The sequence below is a fragment of the Stegastes partitus genome, unplaced genomic scaffold (assembly GCF_000690725.1).
Source record: "Stegastes partitus isolate 25-593 unplaced genomic scaffold, Stegastes_partitus-1.0.2 Scaffold1132, whole genome shotgun sequence".
Lineage (NCBI taxonomy): Eukaryota > Metazoa > Chordata > Actinopteri > Pomacentridae > Stegastes > Stegastes partitus.
The window spans coordinates 199,653-223,481 of NW_007578863.1; the positions used below are offsets into that span (position 1 = coordinate 199,653).

The 23,829-nt window shown below is 41.1% G+C and overlaps 1 protein-coding gene across 2 annotated transcripts in view; it reads right to left on the bottom strand.

Annotated features, from left to right (window-relative positions):
• The window catches only part of LOC103368226 (FH1/FH2 domain-containing protein 3), a 121,583-nt gene that overhangs the window by 81,091 nt on the left and 16,663 nt on the right, over positions 1-23,829 (bottom strand). The gene's annotated exons all lie outside the window — the stretch shown is intronic.

A 23,829-nucleotide genomic window follows, 5' to 3' on the forward strand; every position in this document is an offset into this window, starting at 1 on the left:
CACAAACACCAGGAGGAATTCCAACAACGTCACGCTCGAATCTCTTCAGTTCTTGTTATGCAGCGTTCTTCAGAAAATAGGAGCTGTTAGAAAGGCATAAAATGGTTCCAGTCCATCTCAGGTAATCAATATTAGTAGTTTTTGTGTGTTTTTTCCTTGTATTGTCAATGTAGGAAACAATCAAAACACGAATGTGGACAAAGAACCGCATCTCTTCAACTTCCTGTTGAGAAACATACACAAATCCTTTACACGGAACGAAACGAAATCAAGAATCTGAGATGTACTGACTGCTCTTTGCCATATGTAGACATAACACAAAATTTACTTGTGTCTCAACCACTTTTTCCTCCTCTTCTCTTTCGCTGAGCTTTACTGAGCATGACACAAATTCCTCAGACATCCTGCAAAGCCATCAACCTGATTTCCCCTCATGTCACAAGTTAATGGGTGGTGGAAGCTTAGCACATTCGGATACTGAGAAAACACTACCTCGCTCACAGCATGAACAGCAGTGTAAGCAACTTTGCACTACTCCCTGAGCGAAGGTACTCGTGGAGCCTGTTGCTATGTTACATAATACCAGCAATGACTGAAGAGAAAGACTTTTTACTTGTGATTAAAATGAAGCCAAACAAACTTCAGCATTTATTCCCTGATATCAGACCACCTCCATTTGTTTAAAATTTTGTATCCCATGCTTTGGATTGCACATCTCTCCCTGACCTATTATTGGCCAAATAACTGGCTAAACATAGAGCATGCAGCTAAACTGATCAGCTGGAGGGAGCTGATACAGCCGGAGCATGCTGTATGTATGCAAGAGGAAAGTGAGCCCTGTCTACACCTAGAATATATGTGGCTTAGATCAAAAAATAAATTAGCACCATTCCAAACTCTCTTAATGAGTCACCAGCTGAGCATTTAAAGCAGAAGAGGGGCTACGCTAAATAAAAACACGAGCACGTGTAAAACCCAGAGATAAAAATAATCAGACCTATGACATGCGGTGAAGTCCCTAAACAGCAATTTCCCGCGACTGATGCTAAGCTCTTCTCTAAAAGGCAAATAACAAGCGACAAAGCCCCTCTGTTAATATTCAGGTCACTCTTTCACTACCACTCTTTATCTGAATATCTACTGTATTATGAGCACAGCTGATGTGATATTTTAGTCACGCAAGCAGATCAAGTGACGCAGAGTGCTTGGTCTGGTGATGATAAGAATAATAGTCACATTTAATTGCTTGCGTCTACCATTTCAAATAATACCTCCAGGAAAAAGGGAAACCTTTGACGCCAGAAACACATTCAGGGCTGTTTCTTAAATTGCTTCACCAAACACTAAATGTCAGGTAACAAGTTAGTTTCCAGGTTTTGATCAAACTGAAATTGCAATTTTATTGATCAATCAATGAATGCCCATGATGAACAGAAAAAAAAAAAATACTTGTTGCTTTGTGAACAATGGGTAGACAAGGTGCTGTATGTCTTTAGAGATGTGTGTCTATGATCATATATGACAAGAAAAGATATTTAATCAATTACATTGATTATAAGGGGATATTGATCAAGAAGTTCAGAGACTGCACTTAAACCAACAAGACACGACACCTGCTATCTTCTTCAGAGTAGTCTCAGCTATACACTGCTTCCAGTGCTCCTGCCACATTTGAAGTCCTCTATAGATTACATCAGGACCACTTGCAGGTGCACAATTGCATTTTCACCATGGAGTCTAAACTGGCACATCATCCATCCATCCATTATCTATACACCGCTTAATCCTCATTAGGGTCGTGGGGGGCTGGAGCCTATCCCAGCCGACTGAGGGTGAAGGCAGGGGACACCCTGGACAGGTTGCCAGTCTATCACAGGGCCACACTTAGAGACAGACAACCAAGCACACTCACATTCACACCTACGGACAATTTAGAATCACCAATTAACCTCAACATGTTTTTGGACTGTGTGGGAGGAAGCCGGAGAACCCGGAGAGAACCCACGCTGCACGGGGAGAACATGCAAATTCCACGCAGAAAGATTCCAGTGCCCCCACCGGGACGCAAACCGGCAACCTTCTTGCTGCAATGCAACAGTGCTACCAACAGTGCCACCCTGCAGCCCACTGGCACATCATGCAAAGTCAAATTCTATATAAAACTGACCCAACCTTCAAGTTAAGGATCACACTAAGCAAAGCCTTCATAGTGTAAGAATCAGCAGTCTCCAGAAGTAAAAAAAAAAGGTGCATTTGGTCAGCAGCACGACCAAGAGCATGCTTGCTGTTTTGTTTGACATTCAAAGGGTTGTACAGCATGAATTTGTCATTCAGGGTCACTGCCAATGACAGGTCCTACTGTCGCATACTAAGGTGTCCAGTGACACAAATTTTTTTGTCCACACTGACATAATCATCACTATCCACCTGCCACAGCTGCTGGATTTGGCTTCCTGCAACTTCGTCCTCTTCTTTTGAAGAGTTTGACACAATAGATGAGATCCAGTATATAGGACAAGAGTCCCAGTTTGATCCAAGACGTATACTTCAGAGGGAATAGTAGCCAAATTTAAATGAGATGTAGTTTTATATTTTTATAGGTGCAGACTCTTTTGATTGGACCTCATGTACAACATAAAGATAAATACCTTAACACCACAAAAACACACTGAGGTTTGTAGTGCCTGAGGTATAAACTGATGCCAGTCGCCTGAGTTAAACATAGAACGTAGTGTAATATACAGGGTAATTTGGTTTATTTATTTATGAAGTGTACTTTGATTTAGTTCCAAATGGGTTGCATGAGCAGCTGTTCAAAAAGTATACAACTGTAGGACACTAATGAAATGCACTCAACAGTTGATCTGATGAGAAACTGTCCCTGCCTGAAAGCCTTATGAATGTTCCATTATACCAGAACCTTCCGTTTGCCAAGTCAGGAAATGGCCATGCTGTTTTGATGAGACAAACATCCATAGAAATTCGGCATTTCAGTAGGGTGCTAATTTGTCATGCCCCACCACAACATGCTGGATGTATAGGAGGCCATCCAATCCCCTGCTGGCTCTGGGGGGTCATTATGAAGGGGGGGAAAAAATCAGAGCAATATAGACAGACAGAATGAGATGGATTCCTGCATTAAGTGGATGAGGCCCTCCTCACTACAGGACTTGGGTTACACTACAGTCTACTACACATATGGACTTCTTTGTCCCACATTCCCTCAGCTTTTTCATGACAAAAAAAACCTCTAGCTGTGTCAGCTAAAAGCAACGTCCGATGTTGGACCGATGTGGCTCTCAATATCACAGAGGGCTCATCATGTCTCAAACATGACTGTGGCTTTTATCCTGTTGTTCCAAAGGGGGTGAAAAGTGGACAGATTCCTTTAATACTTCAATGATGTAGTCTTATTTTATTCTGACTTCTTCAACTCATCTTCATTCTGCTGCAGCACAATTCCCCCATCTTTCCTTAGTAATAGCGAGCCCGGGACGTCTAGCTGACACTGGACTCCATGCTCCCAAGTTTCTGTGGACTCGACACTTTCCAAAGATAACACGGGCCAAAGATTTCCACTCACGGGCAGACTGAGGCCCTGCCGAGGCAAACTGCCTGATGGGGAACAGACCAAAAAGGAGCAGGCACATCTCCTAAGATGCATTGCACCGTACCATCTGATATGCCTTCAAGGTTTATAGTCAGTTACTACAGATGAGAGAAACAGGGGCCGACAGTGTGAGAAGAGTGTGTTCTTTAAACGCACTCAGACGATCGAGAACCAGACACACGAGGCTCGGCCGGCTTGATAACATGATACCAAAGATAGAATAATAAAGGATGTCATCAAGTACAAAAAAGTCAAACAAATCAAGTGCATTTATAAGTGAATTTCCTGACCTTACTATAACTCTTCAGTAATAGTTCCTGTGCCCCATTAACTCCCTGTTTCATGTAGATATATATGTCTGTGATATATTGTCCCTTTCTATTATTCAGAGGTAAATTGAGATTTCCAGGAAAGGACTTGTCCCTCTGAGAGGGCCTGGAAAGCCCAGCCTGGCGGTGTGCACAGTCATACACCACATGACGTCTTAGTAGGGGAACATTCCTCCCAGTCTTTTTCTCTCCCTCTAAAACCATCTTTCTCGATTTAGAAACGGGGGGCACGAAAAGCGGTTTTGCGCAAAAAAATATGGGGCAGCAGATTAATGCAAAATTAAGCCATAAAAAACCTGACATATGTGAAATGTCCCAGACTGGGAATGAAAAATCATTTCTCCTATTCAGGAACTTTCCACAGGAAGAAATACATGAGACTGAATTCCACTTAACCTCTTTCTCCTGTGTGCCAGCGAACAAAAAAAAGAAAAAATGGTTAAAAGTTTTTATCAAACATTACCTAACAGAATCTCTCTGAGGGCAGCAGGTATCTACAGTATGTCCACAAGGTAATGTCTTGGAAGGAAGTCAATACAAGTAAAGCCAAACAGTCTCTTTAAAATATTTTCTTTCCAACTATGCGCTACTAAACACCACAGGGGAAGGCGGACCGAGATGATGTTATGGCTTCAGCGCTCGATGCAGCTTACAGGAGCCGGGATTGTGTCTCTTCTACATAAATCACTTCATGGTGACAGGAGGTGGTCCTCCAGTCAGTCAGCCTACCCCCGTCGGCTGACCTCAGGGGCCACAGCTTCCCTCAAGCGTCAACCCAAACAAAAAGGGGTGCAGCCAGCTCCCATAGCTGGAACTATAGAGGTCACATAGGCCTGTGCCAAACCAGCCCTTTCATCCTATAGCATTTACACCATCAGCATCCTACAACACAGGCATCAAAGGTATAAAGAAAGGCAGAGAGAAGGGAAACAGTGTGTGTGTGAGAGAGAAAGAGAGACAAAAATGGCCTCTATGACCCTTGATATGTGTGCCACTCATGTGTAGGAGGGTGTGGGATAATCCGGGTGAGCTGTGGAGTGGGGGTCTCCAGGTGGCCCACAGGGTTAGACGGGGTTAACCCCAGTTGATCCTGATTCTCTGCTGGCAGAAGCAGGAGATCTGCCCATGGCTTGTCAGGGAAATTCAGAACAATGTGGCATGTCCATCTTGTAAGACAACCGCTGAATGGAGTTAAATTAGTCTTTTATGTCTATTTTCCTTGTGCAAATGTGCATCAGGACAGCAAATGACCCCTGTTGCTTCAGCTTTCTTTATCTAAATCAAAGCCGCATTTAAATTACACCCTTTTGTACACACTGTCAATGTCAGGGGTCGTCGGATTATCGGCTTATCTGATAGCCAGCATTCTTCAAATTATCTAGGTTACTTTTTAAACACATTTCTGACAAAATGATTATTTTAAAAATCAGTTATACTGGTTATATATTGGAAACATTGGATTCTATTGGGTATTGATGGAGCTGTGTATTCACAACTGTTCCCTAATTTGATTGGTTACGCATCATGCTCAACAGCCTATCAGTACTAAAAATGTTCTCTTCAAATGAAACATGTGCAAAACAACTCATAAACTCATTTTAAAATGTTGACACACTGCAAATATGCATTATGGGTCTTCTTGATTACTAATAATTGGTGTTGGCCTTGGCAAAACCATATCCGCTGAACCCTAGTCTACGTATTAATGTCATAATTTAAAAAATATATAATCTTCTCTTATTGTACGCCAAGTCTGAAGAAGATAGCAGTTGTATTTGTTCCAGCAAAGTGAAATGAGAGTGTCAATCTCAGGACAAGCCTCTGCAGAAACACACGGCTGGTTTGGCAGGTTAGGGTTAAAGACTTCCTCTAAATGCTGAGAAACAAAGGTCTCAGATGACAACACATGGCCGGGGCGGGGGTCTCCTCTTCTGTCATTTAGGTAGTCTGGGCATGTCTGTAGCCTGAAACAGCTGACTGTGCCACAGCTGAAAAATCTTGACGTTACAGTACATTAATACGTTCAGACATCCAGGTGGGGGCTAAAGACAGGTGTGACAATGAGTTATAGTTAGCGCCGTCTGGGAAAGCTTCCAGAAATAGAAAAGTGTTACATTTCTTCAGAGGAAGATGGCGAAACTGGGGATTATGTACACAGACTAGTGAACAAAATCCTGCAGCTATTAGCAAAAAACAAAAAAGAGTTACTGAAGTGTGATTCTTTTCACTTGACATTATCAGCCCATTAAATCATAGCATATCACTTATTAGGGACTTTCTAGTTGGCTCAGTAGGCATGTTATCATCCATTGTGATCACTGATAAACAGCAATTAGGCTCAATAAAATCATCACACTGGTTATCGCAGTGGCACGTTGTTTGTTTTACCCCAAACCAAACCCTTTTCTAAACCAAACAAAGTAGTTCTGGTGCCTAAACTTAACCAAACACCATCTGAAAATGCAAGAAAAAAAACACTGAGTGGCAAACTAAAGTCCAAATGAGACTTCAATGAAAAAATAAAATTAGAAACATGGTGGAGATGGGACTCAAACAAGTCTGCTGACTGACAACCCACTAAGTTACACCTCCAAAAGCCTCCCTGACCTCCCAGTGTGGAGTGTCGGTCCTCTGTGAGGGTAAAATCGCAGCTCCTCCACCATTAAATGAGGCGATAACAGCCTTCTGAGCCGACAACAAGGTGGAGGAAGTCCCTACTGGCCTATTTGTACAGAAATGATATCCAGTGATAATGGCCTTCCAATGGGCTGATAATGTTCAAATCAGAAGTTCTTTGTTACGCTATCTTACAAAATTCCCTTTCAAAGGGCGCTAAAGATTAGGTCAACAATTACATGTTCCATTACTTTGTGTCTTTTCTCTCCCGCAGTTTGTGTTTCGTCCTCTTTGCAGGTTTCTCTGGCTGAAGCTGCATCTTACCAATCTGTGGTTGTTGCCGTTTGTCTCTCTCTCTCTGCCATCCTGTTGTCTTTCCCCTTTACCCTCACCCCAACCGGTCGAGGCAGATGGTCACCCTCCCCATGTCTGGTTCTGCCGAAGGTTTCTTTTCCGCTACAAGGAAGTTTTTTTTTCTTCTTATGGTCACCACAGAGCTTTCTTAGACTTAAGACTTGCTGGTTTTCTCTCCATAATTCAATATTTGAGGTCTTAAGTGCACTACGTAAAGTGTCCTGAGATGTACGACAACCAGTTTACTTGTGTTTAGGGTTTCTGTAAGTCTGCATCAAATTATAAGTTTCCTTTTTAACTCGTGCTGATTATTGCTTTTATTTCAATTGGTTGTTGGTGCATGAAAAGGATTAAATAATCACAACTGTCAAACGTGTTGTTTTGTCTGAACTGGAGTCGAGAACCTATAGATATTAATTAACTATTACACAAGATAAAGTAGCCAATTCTATCATTCCACAAGTTTTTTTTCAATTTTTGTCTAAAAAGTCAGTAAAACAATGGATCAGTTATCAAAAATGTTGGTTTAGTTCACAACACATAGCACAGAGAGTTCGTCTGTTATGCTCCGTTCTACACTTAAAGTTTGGGCTACAAATGTGACCATTTGCAGTAAATGTGGGATTGGAAGTAAAAAGCTTCCAAGCACCATAAACATTTTTATGAGTCACTCATGTGGCTGGAATCTAGCTGGGCCTGATCGGAATGAGATGAAGGTGTTTGTGGGACGAAAAAGTGGAGCAGACAGCAGTTGTCAAAGAAAGCAGGTGTGTGCGGAGACTAGCGTGTGCAGACTGTTGGCGGAAAGTCCAAGAAAGCTTTGCGAGTGCTAGTAAATTCTGGGCTAGACCGAGCACATCACCCCCCTGCACGACAACAGGAACAGTGCATTGTTCTGAAGTTGATGTGTCTAATCATCTACCAGTTGTTTGTGGGCACAGCACAAAGCCTAAATAGGTCAGAAAAAGTAGCATTTTATCTACAACCATGGCAATATTTAGGAAGCATTTTCATATTTTTATTTGTGACAGTGGCAGAGATTTCACTAATTTATTTGCAGGAAATATCAAGAATTGATCTGAAACTGCAAGTGTATGAATCCGATCCTGCAGTTTCAGCAGTTTGGCAAACATTCACCCGATGTAACTGGTGAACAAAAACCATTTTGCCCTCAGTTCTGACAGTCGTCCTAGAGATCTGATGTATCTAGAGCAGAAAACAGATAAACAGAAGAAACCATATTTTTCTTCATTCATGACTCCATTCCAGCGGAGCTGCTCCTGCTGCCTGCCACAGTAGTCTTTGCTCAGCTGCAGGAGTGGAAAGTTAGGAGGGAGTCTGGGGCTAATATGTGGTTCACGATGACACATAAGATGTGCAGTTGCTGCATTCTTTGCACAGCGTATCCAACTTAAACTCAAATGACTGAAATCACGAAGTGTACCAGAATTACTTGCCATCTTCGCCACATTAGGTCACCAGTGGTCTATACCATAGAGTTGATGAATGGATTCTGTACTTCCTGCCACCCAAGTGACCTAAAGCCTATATTATAAACCCTCTTTGTATGAGAGGGTGCATTGCTCTTATTGAAGTTATGCCAGGATTACACTCCCTTGCGGATGCAGACATGGACAGCTGCAGACACCACGGATGTCTAGTTGTTCTTGTTATGCTACTTTGTCGTCTGCTGGGTGTAGAAAATAAAATTCTGTGAATACACGCTACAAATCGAGTCAAAACGGCCCGTTTTGGTTTAAAAGTTGCACAGTTGGTGCAATTGTACCGTAGCGGCCAACAAATTGGAGGGTACTGGGATGTTGCATATAACCTCTGATGGTAAAATTTACATCGACTTTGATGTACTCACAGATGCAGAAGCTACAACACTAGCTTTGTAGATGTATTGGATGTGTTTCAGCTTCGTGCGGTAGAATGATCTAAAGAACATATCTAATTGCAATTCCATTATTATTATTTACTTGAATGTTTGGATTTGCTGGTTGATCTCTAAAATGTCAGACAATTTCGAAAAATGTTCATCAGTGTTTCCCAAAGCCTGAGATGACTTACTTATTGTCTTGTTTTGTCCACAAGTCAAAGATATTTCAGTTTACTGTCACAGAGGAGCAAAGAAACCAGAAAAAAAATCACATTTAAGAAGCTGGAATCAGAGAATTTAGACTTTTTTCCATTTAAAAAGTCCATCCATCCATTCATTATCTATACACCGCTTAATCCTCACTGGGGTCGCTGGGGGCTGGAGCCTATCCCAGCTGACTTAGGGCAGGGGACATCCTGGACAGGTCACCAGTCCATCACAGGGCTACACTCACATTCACACCTACAATTTAGAATCACCAATTAAGAGAACCCACGCTGCACGGGGAGAACATGCAAACTCCACGCAGAAAGATCCCGCAAACCGACGACCGTTCAAGCTGTGAGGCAACGGTACTACAGCCCTAATTGCAATTCTTCAGGCCAGTATTGCAATTGCAACTTGATTTAACATAATTGTTAAATATTCAAAGTGCAATGAATTTAAAATGATTGATGGGGTATTACCACATGAGACTACATCAAAACTGTGACTGTCACACAGCAATGACATGGATCTGTAAAACCAGTGGCGCAACAATCTAAACGCCTAGAGTCAGACGCACTGCAAAAACTACATCTGCAATTGTAGCCTTTGCAATTCTGTAAATGCATTGTTTCGAATTGAGATTCTGATTTGGAATTGATTACATGTTCAACCCTAAAAGACGCACAGATGATCTTAGTGTACTATGTCCTAGTCTGTTTGGAAACCACAAATCAAATCAAAAGGGCTCATTTTGGTTTACCACAACATGCAAAACAATCGTAGCCTGCTGACTGACAAAAGCAAAACTGAATCGTCACCTCACATACTTGAGGATGCAGCGTTAGGATTACAGTTTGTGTTTTAATTGACTGAAAAATATCTGCAGACCTCTAGAAATATCTTCGTTAGAGCCTGCTAGAACTAAATCACGATAGCAAAGCAGGTGAGTCACATAACATTTGCCTACAAAAGATTGGTTGCCAGCAAATACTCTGGATTCGAAACTGACCTTTAGTTTTATGTATTCTGGATTTAGAAATAAAAGGAAAGAAACATTACAGAACAAGATCTTCCTTTTCATTCCACCGGTCCATTCTTCAGCTGTTATGTTTTGACTTTGTGTGCTGACCTTAAATCTCGCTACTCGCTCGTCTCTCGCTGAGCTTCAACTTGCGAACACTGAACGGTTCTGCCAAACTGCAACAGAATTGGAGACAGATTATCTGGCCCGAGCTGGAAATAAGTTGTTTGCCTGGTGTGATTTTTAAAGTAGAAGTGGTGAGTGTCCGAGCTCTTTAGAAGCCTACGGCCCATTAGTTGACATTTAATTTGAGTTGCCCATGCATGGCAGTTGCATTTTGCAATTGTAATTTAACACTTGAAAGCAGTTGAAGGCCATTTTCAGGTGCATATGTGCGAATAACTTGTGTTTTTTCCGTTGAATGCGCGTCAGACAGCTGTTGATTGAGGCATAATGTAAATGAGGATAATGCTATGTATTGTACTTAACAAACAAGTGTCAGCGTATTGTGGCCACTCTGGGAACAGCGATTTCTGAATGAAACCCTACACGACCTCCCTTAGCTTTGTGTCGAACCTCACTAATACAAAAGGCATTCAATAAAAAGAACAAGCAGAGAACAAGCAGTCACTGATGTCATTAAATTCTGAGGTTCAGACACTGGGAGAGATTCAAACATTTTTCACATTTCCAAACACGGAGATTAAAGGCTTATATTCAGGCTTTTATCTTGTAAACAAGACGTCTAAGCAAAACATTTTAGTGCTTTGTGTGTTCAATGATCCTTAAGTGACCACCGAGAAAACCGCCATACGACGCATGTGAACAGATCTGAATGGATCACAACAAAGTCTGACATATTCGCTGAAAGACGAGACTTAACTTTACACAGCTTTAACCACAACAATGATGTAAACATGGCTCGCTTTCCTCGCAGCTTCAGGAGACATCACTTATGGTTTACACCAATCGAGATTTTCACTCCTCTTCATACCCCAGACTAAGCAAAAGCAGACAATGTTTCTCTTACTCTCGCCGCAGAGGCAGATTGGGTAAGCTGTTGGTTCAAATGTAATTACAGCAGATTTTTTTGCCGCAAAATTTGACAATTTTTTTTTTGTTCAACCAAAGAGTGCTCTCCACTTGCTAATGTCCCCCAAGATTCATTGTCCTTATTTGCTTCTATGAGTCGCATCTTCACTTCACCTACATTTCTTTGAATCCTCTTGTAACCTGCAGTTCAGACGGAGCGATCCCAACTGTCCAACATGCCTGAACCGATTAAGTAGGCTTTTGGCTCAAATTCACACAAGGCATTGAGGCCTTTCTCTCGCTCTCTCTCTCTCTTTTTTTTTCTCTATCTATGGTTCTTTTCTTCTGCTTCTGAAGAATGTAACAAAGGTTGTCCAGTCTTCTCATGCTAAGGCCACTCTGAGTGGTCCCCTTGAGAGCCATGGGTGGGCCTGCAAAAGGAGATTCTCCTGGTGCTTGAGCTCTTTATTTCCACTGTGCTCTCCACCGCGTGGAATGGAGGTGAGAACGTGGAGTGTCTCAGCTTCAGTTGTGGCCTGAACCAAAGGCCAAAGTGAGAAAGCTGCAGTTCCATTAATCATTTTGACTTCTTAAATGTAGTTTTGGTTTGATAAAACAATAGTTTAATTGCTACACTATTGGTGAGATCCTCCTTAGTGATTCTTTAGAGAAGAGTAATAAGAGTAAAATCTTTGCTTATTAACGATGCCCTGTGGTGAAAATAAAGAACATGTCCCGAGGGTGTTTTTTTCTTTATGCTGAAAGACATATCATGAGAAAAAAAAAGCATTGTGTGCAGTAGCTGAACATTTCTGCCTTGTAACTGCAGTGCAAAGACAAGTTTCTCAAAAACATGGCTGTCGACAGCCAGGATTTCATATGTAACAAACCTAAGCATCCAAACCTATCATGTTTGCCAGTAGAACAATTCAGAGAAAAGTCTGTGAAGATTCTCAGTCATCCAGGTCATGGTTATTCTTGTAGTTTAACCGTAGCAACTGGACTTGCTTGAGGTTCTTGAAGACGTTTGTGATGAAGTGATGAAGTGATGAAGCCTCTTGGATGAGAGGTGAAACCTCTTCAAGAAACTCAAGCAAGTCCGGTTGCTGCGATTAAACTACGAGAATAATTCAGAGAAGATGTCTGCCATTTTTCTGACCGAAAATGTGATTGAATTCTTTAAACATTCTCTCCGTAGCAGATTTAAAAGTATGATGGAACAACACCATATGAGACATCATCAAAAGTTTGGCTGTCACAATGAGGATGGCATGAATTTGTAAAACCTTTAACGGGATCGACATGTTGCGTAACCTATATCTTGAATTGTAGCCGTTGCAGTTTGCTAATCACGGTGTTGCAAATGGTGACTTCGATTTCAAATTAATTAATTGTTCAGCCTGGAATTTTCTGTGTCACTAGTCTTCTTCAAAACTGGTTTTCAGATCTATCTTGAATTGTTCCAACAGTCTTTGAGCAGAGATATAGGTGAGCTGGTGTGCTTGAGCTGCAGTGAGTAGTAGGAGAGTGGAGCTAAAGAGAGCAGAGTTGTGTTCATGGCTGCAGTTAATTATAATTTTCATTATTGATTATTCTGTTGATTATTTAAGGCGATTAGTTGTTTGGTCTAAATGGTGAGAAACATCAGTGTTTCCCAAAGTCCAAGATGGCATCCTCAGATGTCTCGTTTTAGCCACAACCCAAAGATATTTAATTTACTGTCAAAGAGGAGTAAAGAAACCAGAAAATACTCACATTTAAGAAGTTCAAATTAGAGAATTTTCTTTAAAAAAATGACCCAATCGGATTGATCAAGTATCAAAATAATTGAAATTAATTTAACAGTTGACAATTAATCAATTAATAATGGCGGCTATAGTTACATCTAAGTCATTTTAAGGTATGATGTAAATCTGTATTTCACTTTTATTGGAACATTTAACGCCTGGGGAGGAACTGTACCTTCTCACTCCTGTTTTATTTGTATAAAATTACACTGTGAATGCTGTGATTCTGGATTTTTTACATTTTACAACACTCCTGACTCCCTCCCTCGCTGCATTGTTCAGTGTAAACTGAACAGAAAATGGCTTGTTGTGAGCTTCACACTGAAAAGGATATTGGGTTTCATTAGAGACTCTACAATATAAATATAACTTATCCCTCGGCTGGCCGGCACTCGGGCTTACATCAGCTCTAAAAATAACAACCGCAGTTGTTACTTGGCCTTGAAAATGTTTGAAGATGATCAAGGGAAACGGATACCTGACAGCTAATATTTACAGTGGATCAATACATGGTCTACAATATCCAGAATCATTCCACAGCTGTGGATCACGCCTGCTCTCTGGGTGGTTGTGGTGTCGCGCACCAGAACACGAGCGGACGCCTTTCAGAGCATTAACACATCACCACAAAACGCCACATAACTTTCTGCCGTTGCCAAATAACTCAGGATGAATATGCCGGGAGTTTCTGTTGGCCTGCAGCCAGTTACCACAGCATAAGGTGAAACACTGGAAGCTGCAGGTGTTCCAGAGCTACAGCGCAGCGAGGAGTCGTGGAGAGATTAAAAAAAAAAAAAAGGACATTGTTAATCTGCCTTACACTATGAAACCAAACAGCTACTGTTTGCATGATAAAAGAGAAACATAAAATCTGCAAGGTTTCACTGTCCACATCATCGCAGCTTCAGAAGGCAACACACTGGTAACATGCAGAGGTGGTATGAGACAGAAGAGATACTGGCGAATGCAAACACACAATGGAAAAGCTATTGTTTATTTTACAGATTTATCGAAACAATTTTTCTCCCAGAACAAAAACAACCATTTCATTTAAGTTTGTTTGATTCTGACAAACTGTATGTCACTGTTGAAGTGGAAAACCGTGGAATTCAACGAGAAACATGTTCAAATTAAAAAAGAGGGCTCATTATTTAAAGCATAGGACAGGGCTCAACTTAACTCTTGTGTAGGTCAACTTAATTATTAAGTTCATGTCACTTAGAAATCTGTTTTAGTGTGGCCTAAAAGTTTCTTCACCTAACTCAAAACATTGTGTTGGATCAACTTAAAAATTTTCATTCATGTTGATAAGTATTAAGTTCGTGTCACTTAGAAATCTGTTTTAGTGTGGCCTAAAAGGTAATTCATCGTACTCCAAACATTGCTTTGAATTAATGTAATTCTGCCAGCAGTTGGCTTAACTTAAAAATTCTCGTGGAAAACGCTAACATATTTTTTTTTGTTGGTCCAATGTTTTATTTTTTAGAGTGCAGCACAACAACAGAAGAAATTCAAGTTTCAAGATAACCCCTTAAAGCAATAAGATGAATCTATGTATTAAACAAAGTGGACATGGTGGATATCTGACCAGCACAACGCAGCGAAAGCAACTATTTTTGTCTTTGTTGCATCATTTTTGACTGACTTTGGAAGCAGCTTCAAACTCTACAAAAAAACGCAGCAGTTTTAATTCATGTGAACAGTGCATTTGTTAGACGATGTTTAAAAAAAGTAACGTTATAAAATCAGAATTAGAAGTAACTGCTGGCTAACATTTAGTAAATCTGCTGCTTTTCAGTCTCTTTTTTTATACTCGTCATTGTCTGACAACAGAAACAAATGGTTCTGTGAATGAGAACAGCTTTATTGGGAATTTGGCTGCATTAAGATCAAGTGTATGTGAGCACAGGGAGCAGGAGAGAAGTAAACAGACGTACAGTGATACGGTGTTTTCCTGTCTGCTCATGCTGCTGTAGTATTTTACTAAAACTCTACACAGCATACAAACCACATTTTGGTTCATTTAAAAGCACTTCCAGACTGTAAAAGATCTGGATTTTTGAAACCAAGTCGGACTTTTCGACTGCCGACATTGTCTAAAGTTGTAGCACCAAGCAGTGAACCAAAAACAACTGATGTCATTATGCAACAAATGTGTATGTTGTGAGGGAAAAAAACTTTTGATTTAATGGATTTAAGTTCAAAAGAAAGAAATGTGTCGAAAATTTTCAGCGATGATCAACTAATCGCAGCGGATCTAGATTCAGACAGCTTGGGCAGAATTTTGAAAGTATGTGGCACTTACATATTTACAAATGTGCCCTTCTCGCTGCACTAAAACAAAAAATAAAATAAAACCAGTTTCATGAGCGGCCTTTTGTGCCCAGTCATTTGCAAAAATGACTCCAAACTCTAAACAAGTCACATCAATCCTTATTTTCCCAGCTGATGTCAGCTTAAAATCTAAATCAATCTCAGCACACGAATGTGACGAAAATCCAATAAATCCCCACTTCAAAGCAAAACAGCAACGGTAAATGATTCAGAGCTAGCCAGCTGTGGCAACACGACTTGATCCGAGGTGAGAGAAGGAATAACAAGCCCGTTTCATACAACACCAGATGAGTGACGGCTACTGTAACGACAAACAGAGCAAATCTTGAGTGTTTCGCTTCTCTTAAGCATTTCTCATATTCTCCTGATAGATGCAGCGAGGGTGAAAGAGACGTTTCCTTACAAAGAACTTGACATCAAAGCCGAGGGAAAGAAAAGGAGCCAGCATGACATGTGAGGGAGGATGTGAGATGAATTCCATGGCACACTAGGATTTGGCTGAGGGCCAGTGGGGTACTCAGTTAAAGGTCAGGGTTTTTTTTTTTTTTTCCTCGTCAATTCTGGCACTTAGATTCTTCCTGCCCATATAGTATAACCATTACCCCCAAACTCAAATCTCAAATATGACAAAGATGATAAATTAAGCAGTCTGCTGAAAGTGCAGAGATAGATGACATATGGGGCCGTGTGTAGACATACTGTATGGAGGCCCGTTTAGGCATTAAAAAAGTCATTTTTCAGTGCAGCAGGTGAGAAGTTACAGCAGATGGATAAATTAATTAATATCTGACCAACAGAAAAAGTCAAAATCTATTTATTTGGATAGATAATGAACAGTTGAACCCTCTGAACTCCAAGCAGTTTCTGGGCATTTTTGCCAACCGGGAAAATTTTAACCAACGGGGGCCAAAAAATCAACGCAAAAACAAAGTCCTGCACCTCAATGAAAACAGCGCAACCACGGCTAGAAGTAGACAAACATGTCTTGTGCATACTTTAATATAGCTACAAAGCCAGAAATAAGATTAGAAAAGAAGGTAAAATGCTGAACATAATTTTTTGCCAATGTTCACAGGTGTTATCAGGATTTGGTGGAAATAGTGGCCCTTTACTGCTTGTTCCAGGAGTGTCAAACTCTGGCCCACGGGCCAAATTTGGCCCTCTTTGTAATTATATTTGGCCCACAAGACAATACCAAATGACTACTAGAGCTGCCCCCGGTATTATACTGTACAGCGCATTCACCGCTAATACTACAAATCCCATAATGCCCTGTTGTTGTTGTGTTGGCGCGTCAATCAGGACAGGACCCAGAAACTCCCTCTCCTCTGTGACAGTAGGCATAGCGACTTCACACTACAACTGTGCCATTGATGTGTTTTTTTATTTATAATTTGATTTTGCATGTCTCCACTATTAAGTTATATATAATGTTTGGTAATAAGCGTTGCTTGTTCCATATTCAATGTTAAAGCAAAATTTGTTTCGGCCCATATTAAAAGTTCATTTGTTCAATGTCGGCCCGCGACTTTGTTCAGGTTTTAAATTTTGGCCCACTGTGTTTTTAAGATTGACACCCCTGGCTTATTCCATTCCTGATAATCCATACCTATTATCCTATTTGCTTTGTGTGAACACAGCCTGCAGTTAACCCAAGTTCAGTTTAAAAGGTCCAAAATTTTTGTCATGTGAGCATTGTTTGAAGTTGAGTCACTAACGCCTTCACAGTTGTGTCCCAGAATTGTTTTTGTTTTTTTCAGAATCTGTTTATTGTGATTTTTTATTTTTATTTTTTTAAATGAGACGTGGAATAAATTGATAAATTGAAGATATATCCCAATTTTAAGCTCAGATTTAGTCAGGTTTATTGACAGAACGGTTGATCAACTATCAGAAAGCTGGGAACCGGATGATTCGTTGTGTGCTTCTGGCTCTGATAAATGGTGTAACTTTGGCACTTTCTTACAGAAAACATGCCTTTCAAAGCTGCCAGTGGGTTTTGGGGCTCAGAAGGTTAAGTCAGTTTTGGGGCAAAAAAATGCAAAGTATGTGAGGATTTGTCTCCTCTTCTTTCTGCTGTGTGATAACAACTGGATATTTTCTCATTTCGGACTGCTGTTGAGACCACACATGCAACTTGAGCAAGGACATGTTTTACCATTTACTGACACTTTATAGACCAATAAATCAATTAACCAAGAAAACAACTACACAAGTTCAATTAAAGTAAAAGTGTTCAATTAAACAGAACAGTTTTTAACAGTGTGAGTAAAGTCATTCAGATAAACGATGAGATTCCTCCGCCTGCTGTTTCTTGTCCTGCATCCGCTGAGGACAGACAGAGAGGGCAAACACAGGCTGTGCAAAGGCAGACCTCAGCTCCAAACCACCACAGACCCCTGTGAAAAAATAAACAACTCGGCGCAGACAACAAACAAATGCTGGTTTACGCAAAAAGAAAACTCAGATTCATTCCAAATGTTCCTTCCTGCCAGCAGTCAGCTGTTTAAAGTCTGTGGTTGCTGAGGTTACACACCTGTCCACTTCAACCAGGACTGCTCCGGTCTCACTGCAGCGGGGAAACCCAGAGCGGTTTGGTTCGCGTGATACGTCATGACGTGCCGCTTTGAAAAACTAGATTCTGGTATTAGTTATACCAATGCTGACCTATCTGTCATCTGATTGTCTGACAAGAGTTTGGCCTCGTCTCTAGAAGGAAGAAAGGGATGGGATATAATTTACTGCGTTGAAACTCAATAATGAGGCATCCCTTGTAATCCACAGGGGTATATTGTCTGCTGGTCAGGCGGCACGCTCGCCCTTCTCCTGTAAACACAGGAAGAAAAAAAAATAAAAAAATGCTCCCCTCATAGATGAAAACAGCGCTCTTCTTTTCTGGATGGGTGAGGAGCAGCGCTGAGGGGCCTTCCAACTGGAAACAGATGGCTCCCTAATGTGTGCATGCCTTTGGATGAGTGTGTGCGAGCATACGAGGGTGCTTATATGAATTAATGTTCCACCACATCGTACAGTATGTGAAGCAAATCTGCAGAAGAGACAGAAATTAGGTCTAATCCGACCAACAGAAAGAATGTTTTAGTAGTGAGGGAGCAAAGCGAAGGGAAAGCTCAGTGCACATACATGACACATCCACCTAAGCTGTGTTGTTATCTCGCAGCGTGTGATTGTTGGGCTCATGGCCAAACAGAAAGAGTATATAAAAAAAGCAAAGCAAGCCAAAGTGTGAGTGGAGTGATACCATCCAGCCCTCCGATGATCTAGCTCTGCTATCAGCTGTGATGTGAAGAGCGAGACTCATTCTCTCTTGTTTGCTGCCTCAGATTTCTCTTCTTTGGCGCAGCGTTGTTTAGGTTGGCCTCCCGGGGTGACTCTAAGTCCATGATCCTATTTTGAGGGTCTCTTTGAGGCGAGTCGGGGGAGATGAGAGTCCGGACTATTTGATCTCCCTCTGTGTTTCATGGGTGCCATGTGATATACATGTTTTTAACTGTTCCCCTCTGGTTTGGCACTACCTAGTCACACGAGCGTGACTGGATATTTGATTTTATTGCTTTAAAGTGACTCCAAAGTCTGGTGCAAGTCTGAGGATAGTGTGCATGCACATACGCTGATGATCCAAAAGTGCATCGTGACAGAGCTGCAAGACAGACATTAACCAGCTTAACCCCAAAACTCGCCTCAGGAGGTACTTTGTTTTTATATTAAAAACAAGAATAACAAGAATTGACACTATTTATAAGGGAAATAAACTGTAAAATCAGAAGGAATAGCAAGACTTTCAGATGGTCCCTCAACAATAAGGACATAGTGTTCCATCAGGACGCTTCACCAAACACAAGCTAAAAATAAAGATATTTCATCAAAATCATTTTATTCTACATGTCTTTTGATTTGCTCTAACCACACTCTGTAAAAAACTAAAAAATTCCACATGCACTGGAGCAATCAGGAAGCCTTTATTGACTTAGTTGTTACCAAAAGTCACCTAAAAAAAATTCAGGGACTTTTCGGCTTAGTTGCAGGCTGTGGTTAGACAGAGCAGAGAGGAGACACGTATGGAAACACATTTAAGAATGCAAGAAAGTAAAATATCAAACTGGAAACACCACTTAACACTTATTTATAAATGCAGAATAAGTTTTGATGATTTGTAAAAACGTGACAGGGGTCAAAAGCATCCAGAAACTGATCGAGGTTCAGACGGTTAACCAGACAAGTTAAATAAATGCAGAACAGGTTTTTATGATTTTCCCTAAAAGTAATTTTAACTGCTGCAAAAAAAAACTGGATATAACTCATAACTTTTTGGTGTAATTAAATCCTTTGGCTCTTTGTAGAATGACAGAAGACATTTCAAGGTGATGTCAAGCTTTTTAATGGGCAGGTTAACTGCTGGAATTGCTTTTATGTGTGAGGACAAAAGTGCAGATGGCTCAGCGCAGATCTGGCAGAGTGCGTGGAAAAGACAGGCGCTGTGGGTCGGGAGCACCGCGATCACCCGCAGGTGATCTTATCTGGTGCTGACATCCCACACATCCACACCCTCACACATCATAATGCATTAATTAGATAAATAAACACTGAAAAAGCCCACACCTTACAGCGTACACTTCCATGCACTTACGCTGTTAGCTGCACTGAATCTTCCAACATGGTCTGCAGAGGCATAATTGTCGAAAATTTACTGCTCTTCCATTTTAACGACCACAGAGTTTGCAGTTGTCAACCTGAAGATCAAAACTACCAATTTGACGAAATTATAGCATGAAAGAGAAACACAAGTCAACAGCGGTCGCAGTGAATCATAGCCATGAGCTCGGATTATAAGAGGTTGTAAAAGACAAGGCAGATAATCCACTAAGAATGTGTCGCCTCTGATTACAGCTGTCACTCCTCAGCTGGGATCAGTGTGTTGACAGATGAACCTGCTCTTAAAGGGGACTACCAACAAATTTCAGCTTATGATTCTTACCTTTGAGGATAATAAGTGCTTGCTAATAAAAGAAAAATGTAAAAAAAAGTTTGCACCACCCACATTAATCTGACATGTGCAGATGGCTCCGTATAAAATGATTTGCACAACTTTGACAACATCATTTTCTGGGGATCGAGGAGAAGTTTCTGGAAAGCAGATGGCATATTTACCACATCAAAAACAAAAAAAAAGCATTGCATAAATGTCATTAAGTGCCAGAAGAGCAGCTTCTGACCGAGAACTGCTTATAATCACAAAACACATGTGACATTCGTTAATTCCTAACTCGGTATCTCCATTTAAACATTCTGCGAAGACAGTCAGTCTGTCTTCAGCCTCTCCATACCATCAAACTCCAGCAGCTTCAGAAATTGCACATAAGAAGAGGACCTACTGTACTCACAGACAATACCAAAATAAGCACGAGACTGCTTTAATCAGGCCCTCGATACCACATCTAGTCCACCGACAACAATAACAGCCCGGCAATTTAAACAGGCTGTGGCCAGCGCTAACACGCACAGACGGGTAAGTTGTGTTTGTTTTCTAAATCCCAAGATGTTGTTCTGGTCGTACAAATACAAACAAAAGATCAGCACTGCTGGTTATCTAATGGCAACAACACACAGTCGTCTTTGTTCTACTCAAAGAGCTAATGCACACATCAAGTTCTACTTTGTACCACGCAGACAGAACAGGGCTCCAGACGAACTTTTTTAACTTCACAGCACATTAATTAGATGCAAACAACATTTTTCAGTGCACCTTTTAAGCATTATAAGTTCTCATACACATTAGCAATTCCTTAACCCATTATAAACGACTGTTAATAGAATAAAGGTGCAGATAAATGCACCTTCTTGGACACTTTGTGCTTGATTTTAAACTTTTTTTAATGCTTTAGCTGCACCATTTGCAAGTATTGCAATGCATAATGTTACCCATTCAAATATATCTCAATGTTTCCCAAAGTCTGAGAATTTACTTGTGATGACGGGTGCTTTAACGTGACCGATGTGCATGCAGAGACCCGTGCAGGTTAGGGTGTAGAGGAAAGTGTAACCCAGGTTGTTTTCTGAAGTTAGAATTTACAACTGTCTCTGAAACGCCTCACAAGGGTTGGCAAAGCATACAGTTGAAAGATATTCCATAAAACCCTCATATGAACTGGTAGATACTACTAAGCCACTGTGCACAGAGAAGCCTCTAGTCCCCATCGGTTATTGCAGTGCATGCAACTCGGATAGATACGCAACAAAAAAAAATCTGTTCATTTGAAAAGAAAGATTTTATCGAGACACACAAACAGACTTGCAAAGTGTCAGATGCACCAGTGTGACCAATGAAATGTGTTTATTCACACATTTTGGTGAACAAAACGACCACACTCTGGAGTCCTGCAGTGGTCTAACTACATTTGAATCATTACATATGTCATCTGGAAGCACTGACGTTGGCCTTTGAGCTACAGAAAGGCTCATAATAGAAGCCAAACTGCCACCTGAACACCTTAAATGTGAATGCAAGCCATTTGGGCTTCATTTGTACTAAAAGTCAGCGGTTATAAAACAGGTCAAGATAATTAACCCACATTTAGATAAAACACTTTGCATTGCCGGGTGGGTACTTTTAGCACACAAAGAGACTGGACTCACTCAGTTTGTGATTACAACCAATCACTGTGCCAGAACAGGATCAGTAAAAAGCAGTTTAATAAATCATTAGCTCCTCGTGTGAGACGTTTCCTTCCTCCTCTTTGTTGCATAGATCTCTGCCTCGTCTCTGCAGAGACACATGTATGTGCGCGCTAATGACTATGATTAAGGCGGCCTGGATTAGGTCCTGCTGTGGTTTATGACACACGTACACACACAGAAATCTGGCTCTGTGATGTGTAAATCTGGAGAAAACCAAAAAAACCAAACAACATAAACAAAGAGATGTACTACTTAATTAAACTTGAAATACACGCGATGGGTTTTCCACAAAATAGTGCTAAATGACACAGATTACGATACACACAGTCGTAACCAGCTCATCACTCATGTTCACGGAGGAGGCCTGTGGGATAAACAAAATATCCGAACAGCGTGGGTGTGCTAATCCAGAACACAGCCTTAAGTGAGGAGAAGCTTAAAATAATAATGTAAAAAAAGATTTCTGGAGTTTCAGAAAATCAGCCGCTGCGATGTACATTTTGAGGTTTTATTTCATGCACAACATCACTTATTACACAAAAATGAAAGAATATGGGCAGCAAAGTCACTGACAATAATGGGGGCTCTTCTTTGGGGTCTTAGAGAAATGCTCTTAATACAGAGCAAGCCTAAAGGAAACCATCCATGCCATTTGTCTTTGGAAGACTAACGAATTACCTCGGATGCGGAGCAGGAAAATCACCCAGTAATTCTGCGCTCGTGGGGCTACGAGGTAAGCCCACTAGTCAGATAAAATTAGGCTCAAATGTCTGCACAAGTTAGAGTAACGGCTGACCACCTCAGCTCGAGGAAAATAAATCAGCCAGCCACACAGACAGTCACCGAGGGAGACTAGAGAAGGGCAACAGGTGGCCGTCAACTTAGAGAGAAAGAGGGTCATCATCCACTTAGAGAGGAGCGGCAAGTCTGTCTGTTGCTCCCCGGGCTCCGCTAAGCTGAGCCAAGCACCAGCAGGAGCAGAGAATAAGGTAAAGCCAGTTCAGGGTAGCGTTCAGCCAAACAGTCACAAGTGCAGCCATGTAAACCATGTGATCCGTTACATCAGGCGCTTACTAGAAATGTGTTTTGATGATACGCCGTTATACAATCGGGGAGCATCGCCTAACGATATTAATAACAATAGGGACTGTCTAATCTAATATAGGTTTACTGTATCAATTACATAATTACGGTGTCACAAGCATCAAAGAGGAACCATCGGCATGTGAAAACTTGACCTCGGCAGGTTCAAGCAGAAGCTGTCTTTCTCATTTCTCGTGTGTCTCACCAATAGTTTAATGAGCTGTCAGGACAGAACAATCCCAGTAAAAAGATCCACTGGAGATTCCAAACTTTTCCACTACATGTCAGTACGTACGATAAATAACCAGAGAATCAAAGATATCTCTCGGATCACACTGACCTCATTCAAATGAAAAATGTCTGTGCCGTCGGTTTACTTCTACTTGAGCTGGAGAAAAACAACCAAATTCAAAATCTGACAATTTACAGCTTAATAGCCTTTGCAGACTTTGGGTTATTTTTGCCCTTGAAGCCTGTAGGAGGGACCGAGTGTGTGTCTTTATGAGAAAATATGCCCTCCACGTTCTGCTACTAACAACCTCTACTGCTTAATAGCGTTTTAAAAGCTTGTGTATTAATTTCTTGCACAAATAAACACGGTAGCAAATCTAGCAACACCTACTTTTCAGCTGCATCTTTCCAGAAACAGGCAGGAAAAAATAAGCCTAATTACTTAAACCATAAGCTGACAGAGTACATTGCAGTTAGTAAAAGCAAAGGCATCCCTGGTTTAATCAAAAGCCAACTTCTGAAGCGCGCTGTGTGTGTCTGCACACACGCCATGTGGATGCATATGTTTTCACTCAGCTTTTTTGCGCTAGTTCCCTCACATTACTCAAAGACACCAGGAGGCCCAATTAAACAAAGTGACAGCACACAGT